A 7999-nucleotide genomic window follows, 5' to 3' on the forward strand; every position below is an offset into this window, starting at 1 on the left:
TTGGTCTTGTGTCAAACGTTTCTCTGCTTTTTTTCCAAATTGGCAGGTTCGAAAAACGAGCGCGAACATTTGGTATTGTTGACTGACAGACTTCAGTATTTAAAGGAATTTTCTTTAAAATAAAGATAAAAATTAAAATTTGAAATAACAAATCATTTTTATTAATTCATTATTTGAACTTTAAAAATTTAGGAAAAATAACTTTATCTTGTGTCCAAATCAAATAAATAGTTTGCAACTCGTTTTTTATTTGACTTAATTTATCAAAGTAAAGTAACAATCAAACCAAATAATCATAACACAAGTGTAGTTACTCAAAAGAATCAGGAACTATTTGAATATAAATTTACTAACTATTTTTTTGTAGAAATAAATTTCTAATATAAAGTAGAATAAAAAATTATCTTATTTAATAGCCAAATAATGAAACAATTTCGAGAGAATCAATTTTTGTTAAAATAAACTAACGCAAGATTATTTTAGAATAACCTCGAGCCAAATAAGATATAATTATTTTTTCAAATATTTCATTCAAATAATGCCTGTCTTACGCTCTCGCATCAATGACGTTATTTATTTTAACGTCTCGATGGTTGACATTATACAGTACCAAAAATACCGCTATAGTTTTTAAGATGAACGAAATCTGTACGAGAATCGTATGAATGCGTCCATAGACTTGTTAACGATAAGAACAATATACGTATGTATATTCGGTCTATCTATCACAATCATACATGTATCGTAATACGAGTATGTATCTCGGTACGAAAGTGGCCTTAAACACTATGGTGTCCGAATATTAATAAAAAGTCATATACAAATTTCTGTCAAAATCATACACAATTTCTTCATTTATAATAGAATGATAAATTTTATTTGTGAGAATAGTATCAATTTTGAACATACGATTGCGCGACGTATACTTTTAGTACATATTATTAAATATATGTTCGTATTTCAACCTGTGTGATATACAGCTCAATACTACTATCGTTTTTTATTAAGATATCTATTTTTTATTAAGAATCGTTCGTACTAACGTTCTGACTTGCAGTTACAATTTGGAGACGAAATGTGTTAATTTTTTTAGTCAATTTTTTTAGTAATTTTAATATTTTAAGAGAAAATGACTAATTCGAAGTACTCGAAAAGATTGAACCTTCTCATTTATATAAATATTAATTTACAGATTACAATAATATCAATTAATGTTCTGCTCACAAATTCATAATAATACACATTTGAAAAATGTTGCAATCGTTGCAACAATAATATCGATGTTCGATGTCGCGTATATTATTATTTATAACAATTGTCTTAAATCTGTAAGCAAATTGAAAAAATTGCATTTAATTTATTTAAAAGATCGGTGCTAGGAGAATTTAGAAAAGGCATTAATGGTTTTCAGTGGAACACTACTGACCGTTCAAATTCATTCAGCGGAACAAAAGTTTAAATTGCAATTTTAAAATTACAATTATCTTGTGAGTGAAAATGTCTTGAACAATCAGTGGCAAGATCTAAAATGATCGTTTAACAATATACTTGGATGTATGTACGTAAAATACTCTATAATTAATATAAAGTTAAAAAACACATTTATAAAGATATTAAAATTGAATTTAATTTTAGTTTTAAAAGAATTATAACTATAACTATTTATTTATTATATTTTTATTACCTTCATTTATTTGCGTTGCTTCCTTTTCTTTCTTTTGAATTAATTTTCGTAAAATACTATTAATTATTAAAATTGGATTGTGCTAACATTGAATTTTTTTTTTTCCTTCATTTATCAAATAACTGACTTAAAATTTTGAAAACGAAAGTACATACCGAAAGTTTGTGGCTTATAATGTGAGTAAAATTTACAATAAATTATAATAAGCTAACTTGTATAATAAATAACATGTAACAAATAAATTCAGGATTTTGCCTCTAGTAGCTAGAAAGTGAACAAGTTTCGACAAAGGTAGCACGTTAATTCCGCGTTGACACGTGAATGCACGGCATGCATAGCATTGCAGTTTACTGACCTTGGTATACATTATGGCGCATATTTCTTGATAAGCAACTGGGTAAATTGATGAACTCAAGATAGATATTAGAGACACGTTTTAAAAATACTGAAGAAAATACTTTAACAACCAGTCGAAATAGTGATAAATCAAAACATGTGGAGAAGGTTTGTTCATTAATATCTTACTGTTGCGACATGCAAATGCATAGTTTGCATCGCGTTGCAGTTGAGTGACCTCCAAGCCAAGTATGCATGTAGCAATGTCGGCAAGACAGATATCTGCCAATTCTAAATTCACTCTTTATTAGAATCTCAACTATTCTATAGGATAATACCAATATCGATGCCAACGATAAAATTCTCTGTAATTCTGGTATACGGTACCTTTCTGTTTATTTGTATTGACCTTGAATTAGAACCTAATTATTAGTAATTTATATCCTGAAAAATAACGTAAGGAAAACGATGATATAACAATTTTTGAATGGTTTGAATTGATCAATTGAAACTACAATAATTAAAAGCTTTGTGCTTATGAAAAATAGAAAATTAGATTTTAAAGTAATTGTTCTTTTTTTTCTTACATTAAAAAGAGATAAAGGATTCTTTTCTATATGCTTTCATATTTTGTACATTTTTTAATTTGAAAGACATTTATAAAAAAACCATCATGATTTTATTTTATACTACTTTGTTCAAATATTTATAAATTTTAACTTTGATTTATCAGTTGAAAATAATATAGTATAAATAATAATAGTATATATAATAATATAGTATGGAAATAATGTATTTAGTGAAAAATTCTAACTAGATCGTCGATATTCATTTGTTTATGGCGAATACAACGATAAATGCTGTTCTTTGTAATTGCTATTCTTTCTTATAGTTACTACTCTCAAATAATATATGTATCATGTACAGTATTATGTTTGTTTGATGCTATAATTTAAAACCATTGTATTATTTCTGTCAGTGGTAGAAAGAAACACCTTGACTATATTTTATTTGCTACGTTTATTTTATACGTTATACAAAACGTATTTCTTGTTCTCACAGATTCTACTTAAACGGTATTATATAAATTTTGGTATTTCGTTCTATATGTTAATAATACGGTAGGAAATAGCAAATTGTTCAAGCTGAGTAAAATTTATACAAATCTAGTCATCATCGATTTCTAGCTTCTAATTATGCGCCAACGTCACGCATTTCCCATTACGTGTCTCGAATACCAGACACATCGATAACGGTGTACACGTATACTAAATTAATCTTTACATTAACGTTGACAACGTTCAATGAGTTATGTTCTTTAATTAAGGTAATTATAAATCGGTGTGCTGAAATTAGGATATCAAGGTAGTTTACATAATTGTAATCCGTTGAAAAAATTTGCAAGATATCGTGCATGATTTCAGTAAGAAAACATGACTTGTATATAAATGTATTCGTTGAGTGGTATCACTCTTCTGTATAGCATGCCTTTTTAGTTATATATCTACAGTTGTATATCAATTGATATCCGTGATACATACATATCTCATTAACAATTAGATATCTTAACCAGTATGACATCGTTTCGTAATAACCAGTTTCGATAATAAATAAGAATTACAATCGTCTATGTATATGAAACATTAATTAGATTAATCTACCACTTTAATAATGTCCTTCATCGATCAAAAAATAAATAAATAAATAAATAAATACTCGTCATTTTCCAAGACATAGAAATTTATGAATTAATAAAGTAAATGCAATAATATCGAAACTAACAGGGTAATACTTTAGCGTCTCTCTAAGCTGTTTACGGACATATTTTACGTCGTTCCATTTATTTGAGGTGCTGAATACGAATATCATATCGGTTTTTGACGGAAATTACATATTTTCAAGATATTCATAAAAATCTTTATGTTCAAAAATGATTTATTATGTTTACCATAATGTGTTTATAGATTTCAAATTTTAAACGTAGAACGATTTATCTAACCCAAATAAATATTGATATTTCTATTAGTATCTTTAAGAAAATTTCCGTTTCCAGAGTCGTTATTAAATTCGAAATGATATCCTATAAACAAACGACAAAAACGCTTCAGAAAAGATAATGGCACGTGAGGAACATTCATTCTTGTAACAATATTCGAATTGAATGGATAAGTTCTTAACTTCAAGAAACCAGTTGCTTTTAGTTTATATCATATGGTAGTATATAAAATATAAAAAATATTCTTATGGTACACACGGTGACCAAGAATACGTACATTTCCATCGGTCTTACTGTAAATATATAAGGTCGATATCTTTGAAAAGTCGATTCTGGTGCGTTCGTACAGAAGCAAAGTCTGTAACGAAAGTTTGGTGCTTCGAATGGAATGGCACTGCAAAAAATGAGCTGTGTATACCATGAAGAAGATAGAATAAGATCGCTTGAGATTAGACATTAGATAACATCAAGATTTACAGAGCCATTGTTTCGTAGTGCTTTTTTGTTACTTACTTTCAGTTTTATAAAACTATGACATTGAATTTTTCAATTTATGTCATCATAACTGGAAAATCATAATTTATTTTGGTACAAGAGATTATTTCTTTTGTAATGTATAAATTTAAAAAAATTTTTTAATCAAGACATTAAAAAAAATTATATAAATAAAAATTTAAAAAAAATTTTTTCTAAATAAAATTTCCTAAATAGAATTCAATTGATAATAAGAAATGAAATATGATATATATATATATCCGATTAACATAAATAATTTAGAATGAGACTGTTTAATGTCTAAATTATATAATGTTACTTTCAGATACTATAGTTATATACAACTTGTTTAAAGTTCGATAATTCTGTGAATATTCAAACTGTTTCTCTATAACGATTTATTTTCAATATTCGCTGTTTTCTCTGCATTATTTTAAACCTCTTTAAATTTAAATGATTTTTACAAATCGCATTTCATTGCTACATGATTGACAAATGTCTAATTATTATAAATTATAATATAAAGTTTTAAATAATTGTTTTTTTTATTACCGAGCTAACGACAAATTTAAAAAAAATATTTAATTAACAAACCACAGAACTTGTTGATCATACGAAGAGATTGGAACAAAAATTTTCTTATTTTTGAAAAAAGTTTCATTCTAAATAAACGTAAAACCAGGAAGACGGACAATGCTCATCTCTATAACGTTGTGACGCAACTGTGTCTATGCTTACATAAGATGTTCCAGATTAATTAAAATGCCTCATTAAATCTAATGAATGTATCATCCACGTGTTGCCACGGCAAGAGTCCTCAGCATGATTTTATCACGGAACTATATTGTAAAGTAAGTGAAGTACCAAAAATCTATTTAGTTTTCTGATTCTTATCATAATAATCTTTTCGGAAGAAAAAATCGGTCACCTCGGTTTTTTCAAATTTTTCCATTTTATTACCTCTATTTGTTACAATTATTTGTTTTTGTTACAAATTATTACAAAGATTCATTTTTCTTGATATCTTTTCTTGCAGTAGAAATTCAAAAAACGAATAAACACAGAATATACTTTTCCTACATCAAAATGTGATCTACTTTCAGCTTGCAGTTTGTCTGTTAGCTAGGAATTGTGTTTAACGAGACTGATGAGTTTCATTCGAGTCGAGCAGGCTACATCAATGCGCAGCAGGAACCATTCATAGTGTCGACATTAATTCACATGAATGAAAATCCAGTTTATCATTGACATAATCTGATGATGTCCGAAAGATTGTTATTATTATTCGTTGTTAGGCTTATGTACGTAAGAAAGAAAATAACGAGAGAAAATAACAATTGAGACACAGGAATAAGTGTTAAAATAGAAGAGCCGTTCAGACGGTCTATGTATCGAACATATGGAAAAATGTTGAGAATCGTTTTGAACGAGTGGTGGTGGTATAAATAGTGATGCAAGAAGAAAGCAAAAAATAAACATGCGCTAAACATAAATACTTGTAACTTCTTTATGGTTACCGGTCGCTAAATCATACTCTTTAATTACTATCAATATAAAGTGTAACAGTCCAAATAATTTATTATGAATATAAATGTTAATATTAATGCACGTTCTGTGGATGCGTGAAGATTAACCGTCTGATGAGCCTGACTTTGATGTAACTGTATCAAGATTAATAGACTGCGGATTTTTGTGCATTTTCACATGTACATTTATTCACTAAAGAAATGAAGACTTACGTAACTAAAAAAATGGAAATAAAAATTTATTTCATCTACTATAATAATAAATACTCTAGTATTATATTTTGTATATTCTTGCATACATTGTCTGCATTCTTTAGTGTTCAAATTTCTTATAAATGTATAAAAGTCCGCACTGATTAGCGTAAGAACATTTACAAATGAAATAAATTAAAAGGAAAGAAAAGAAATTTGTCATTGTTTCTTTTATCTTTTTATCATACTGCAATAAAATCGATTGGTCAATTCGCCATATCGATGAATGTTATAACAGAGATTTATTACAAGCATAATGAAACTTTTGTCAGACATTCCTGGCAAGAATCAGTGGAACTGAACACTGGAGAATCTTAACGCTGACTTGATATCGAGGTTGCTTACAAACGGTGAACCAATTATCCGCGTCGCGTTTAATACGTATAAGGAATGAACGCGGAGAGAGACGTGTGTGTATTTGCTCACAGACGGTGTGGTAAAATAAGCTTCATGAGGGCCAGCCTTGCACCAATAAGGTAGCATTCTGAACAGATCAGTGCTTACTGGTTTTGTATTTCAGCTCGTTCCCGCGTCTCTTGCTCTTTCAGTCTTTCAGCAATCTCTGCTTCGAGCGAAACTTCGGTTTCTATATTTATGTACGTACATTAATGGAACTCTCTCGACATAGACTTTTTTCGAAGAATAAGCCAAGTCTCTCACTATGCTCTGATTCTTCTTCATTCATTGAATCGATAAACATTGATCCTTTTGTTTCCGATAATTTCATGCAATCTTTTTGTTGCTTATGAACCAAATTATGTGAAACTTGACAACTTGCGTCCCATACTAATTGTAAATGGAAAAAATACACACGCACACGCACGTATGCATACACGATTTGAATATATTTTTTCTACAGGGATATATCTATCGTGGAAAATGTAGTTCTCTTTGGACAATTTATCTTTTCTCTCCATGTATTATCTTTCCTAAATTGTAATTAGGAAAAAAACTAGATTTGTGTTTCAGTTGCGTGAGTTCTACTGAAATAGGAGATTTGATATTGAAACAAGGAGCTGTATCTCATTAATATTTTTACTTTTGCTCATCTTGGAAAATATTATTTAGTAGCAATATAATTATTTAACAATTTAAAAAAAATACCTAAATATAAAATTAATTCATCCTAGTAAAATACGTGTATAAGAAAGTTATGCATTTGATTTGCATTAGTATAGCGTTTAATATTCTTGTACACTTATCAGTTCGCTCCGAATCTTAACTATCTAGTATGTTTTAATTTAAACGGCTTGTCTCTGATTAAATCGGTTAATCAAGGTTTTTTACCGAATCAAGCAGTGAAGGAATCTTGGAATGTTTAAACATGGTTAATAATTGATTTTAACCATGCTTAGAAAAAAATTATATAAATCAGATATATCTGATTATTTCTTATTTCTAAAATTATATAAATCAGATATATCTGATTATTTATTATTTCTTATTTTAAGAAAAATTAACAATATTTAACACAATATCGTCAATATTATGTTAAATATTGACATAACATAATCATTGTAACATGATGTATTTAATATAATATTTAACAATAGGTTGTAAAATATGTACAATAGGTTACAAAATAGCATTTAAAGTTTATACTTTTGCGTATAAATCGAATAAATTGACAATTGCAAATTAACAATAACAAGTTTTTAATTAAACTGATAGAAACTAATAATAATTAGGAAAATGTCAGATAATATTAAG

This window comes from Frieseomelitta varia, unplaced genomic scaffold, assembly GCF_011392965.1.
Source record: "Frieseomelitta varia isolate USP_RPSP 00005682 unplaced genomic scaffold, Fvar_1.2 scaffold_563, whole genome shotgun sequence".
Classification (NCBI taxonomy): Eukaryota; Metazoa; Arthropoda; class Insecta; order Hymenoptera; family Apidae; genus Frieseomelitta; species Frieseomelitta varia.